The 3367-nt window shown below is 37.4% G+C and overlaps 1 long non-coding RNA gene across 1 annotated transcript; it reads left to right on the forward strand.

Moving 5' to 3' along the window:
• Nucleotides 1-957: 957 nt before the first annotated feature.
• Nucleotides 958-2995, forward strand: LOC113277715. Its single transcript, XR_003325088.1, has 3 exons — nt 958-1157; nt 1268-2400; nt 2525-2995. It is a non-coding gene; the product is annotated as an uncharacterized LOC113277715 (long non-coding RNA).
• Nucleotides 2996-3367: the final 372 nt, after the last annotated feature.

Below are 3367 nucleotides of genomic sequence, written 5' to 3' on the forward strand. Positions count from 1 at the left end.
AAAAAATGCATCTCCACGGGGCGGGGAAAAGTCTCGCGCACACCAAGTCAAAAATACGTCTCCACGGGGTGGGGCGATGCCCCGCGCACACCAAATCAAAATGCATCCTCACGGGGCGAGGCGAAGCCCCGCGCACACCAAATCAAAAATACATCTACACGGGGCGGGAAGAAGCCTTGCTCACACCAAATCAAAAATGCATCCCCACGAGGCTGGACGGGGTGAAGCCCCACCAAATTAAAAGAAATAAAATGCCCGGTGCGTAGCACAGACACAAATCTAGTAAGGAATTAATCGTACTAACAATCATGGTCCATGGAGCACCCTCTCAAGGAACCCCGTAAAGTGACGTTTGACAGGATAGAACTTGAAAGATTAAGAACATGGAGCCTAAATAAATAGAGATGGTGGGAGCATAATTTACTTCAAAATATGTAGCCATATTCTATGATCGCCCATGGTCGATTTTCTAGCCCTAGTAAAATCCTAATTTGATTTTCTTCTCCACACATTAAGGTGTCGAATTTACTCTCTAAGTAACGAATTTCTTTTTTCATCGATTAATTATATTGCGGTTGGTCATCACTCAAAAATTTTAACGGTGCGGAAATAGCCCACAAATGGAATTACATTCTCTCTAGACAAGTATGTATAACAATGTAACATACTCTATCTTGGAAGCTAATGGCACATTATTGGAGTCACTTTCTCTTTTTTGTTAAGCAACATCTTCTTACAGGTATACAATTTGAGAAACTCATTTCCCTTATCTGTTGAGATGGATGAGATGAAATGAAATCCTATACTTTTGGATTTCCAATGGTATTTTGGCCTTTCACTAAAGATATCTCTGGATAGCCCATCCTTTCTCTTCTCCTCTCCTTTTCTCTTGTTTCCTAGTTTCTTTTCGTATAAAAGCTCCCCCCTAAATATCTTTTTCCCTCCCACTCACACACAATAGATCTCCCTACCCTAGGGGACTTAGGTATTTGTTTGTGCTTTGAAAGTATTTTATTCTCGCTCTAATTTCTTTCGTGGAGTTGCACTATTTTGTCCACTACAATTACAAGCATCGAACAAAAGAAGAAATGTCCCATGAACACCATGATGAACACCAACCATGTCTGTATTGCCACCCGCATACTTATATTAGAATGGTATGCAATAACACCTTAGTTATAATACATTTCTTTTGGTGAACAAAGAATTGTTTATAAACTACTAGTAAAATATACCACTAAGTATTTTTTAATGGAAATGAAAACAGGTTCAACACTTGATAGATATGCCTACTGCTTCACGTGAGCCAACACCAATGTATTGAAGCACTTTCTACGCGTGCTAATATACAGCCTCTAATCACCCTAACCGGTTTCTTTCTATCTTTATGTGGATTTAGAACTACAATATTTTGTTGGAATCTCTTATTAAACTTGTAGTATATAAATTGCAGTTTGGAAAGAGTTGTTCAAAGTAAATAGAGATTTCTTTCGGTCATATTCCGAAAACACGACTTCACCGAAGTCGGCTCTCGATAGTAAGTTCGTTCACAAAGACAACCTGACCTTTGAAATTATGAAAGATAATTAATAAGAAGAAAGCCACTTTTACTAGAGGGAAAGCTGATTCGGTCTACAATATTTGACTTTATGTCAAGATTGGATGGATTTCATAATAAGATTTCCCTATCGATTTTTTTTGGAAAATACGGGAAGAAAAGATATACCTGTTTTCCTTTCTTTTCTTGTTGCGCGTTCTTCTTCAGAAGTTTGCCGTTCCATTTTGGGTTCTTAATAGATTAGCACCAAATGTATAGACGTATTTGTGTGATACTATGTATGGGACAGTAGCACTGCCAACCTTCTCTCATCTTTCTTTCTCCGTTGAGAACATTACTTCCCTCGTGCTCCTCTCTCTGATGTTCTATCATATATTAGTGTTGTCATTTAAATTCTACAAAACTACAAAACTTGACTACTGTCGATAAACTAATATATAGGGTTCTATTCACATCAAACTACTCCATGGATTGGATACGTTCATGATAATGTCGACTATGTACACACACTTACCTGATCACCATTATGCAGTCTCGACTATGTACTTGTTAATGAATTGCAAAATGGTCGCCATTATGTACAATTCAATCTCCTAAAAGTTTCCAACAGTAGCCACTGTATAGATATAAGAAACATTGATATATATATTTGCTCTCGTATACGATAGCTTACTCCATTTTAGTACTTCACCTATGTAAGTATTTGGGTGTTAGCAAGGGTTTGTTAATTAAAAAATTAGGGTTAAACGGGATGCGCATTGGGATGGTGACATAGGAAATTCTATGAAAGTTTATTTTAAATCCACCCGATATTGACAGGCGGTCAAATAGCCAAGACTAAGGTCAGTTTTTCCTTTAGTAAAAGTGGCTTTTCCTCTAACAATTATCTTATGAAATTACATTTGATACGCCAAAGTTTCCATAGAGCCGTTAATCTAATATCTCTTGTATTCGACATTTTTATAGGTAGATCTGATCAGTGGGAGTCGAGATTTAAAAGAAGGAAAGGATGGAAATAGCCAAGAATGGGAGTCGTGCATTTGAAACAGATTGTATATTAAGACGCGGTGATGTATGTCTAGTTTACAAGCAAAAATAGTATAGGTGATATTGTAATAGTGTTTCTCAACCTATCTACTAATATTTAAAGCTTTTTGCTTCAAAAGAAAAAAATTATTCAAAGTTTTAAGCCGGATCACATTTGGACGGTTGTAACTTTGGTTACCTGAAGATAAATCAGTATGACAATAATGCACCAAATCGTACCAGGCTTGAGCATCGGATGGGATCCAATGAGTTTCATCCCATCTGCAACCAATCTGCCCAATGTGGATTTTGGATTTGTCATCTACGTCTAGTCTGTCTGATGATGTGTGTCATTCAATTCAATATATTCCGATCAAATGGATGATGAGATGGGCAGATTAGACGCGAGTGGGCCTAATTTTTTTTCTTTGGGAACCCTTCCATTTTTTTTAGAGATCATCCGTCCATTTGGGACAAGGATGTTATGAAGTCAAAATTAAAAAGTGGAAATGTTATATATACCCCTCATATAAATGAGCCTTCCTGAAAACCTTTGGCAACTGTAATTATACACCTTATTTAATCGAAGAAAATTAATTTAATCAGCAATACCAGATATACCCTTTCTACATAAAAGCTTAGATCTAATTTTGCTCTCTACTGAGTAAATCAATTGTTTCTTTCTAGTTTTCTTCCTTCTCTCCCAGCGATAGCCACCACTACCATTCGCCAACACAGTTCCATCGCCGCCTCTACCACAGCACCACCTTTACTTCATCCACC

Source organism: Papaver somniferum, chromosome 5, assembly GCF_003573695.1.
Source record: "Papaver somniferum cultivar HN1 chromosome 5, ASM357369v1, whole genome shotgun sequence".
Lineage (NCBI taxonomy): Eukaryota > Viridiplantae > Streptophyta > Magnoliopsida > Ranunculales > Papaveraceae > Papaver > Papaver somniferum.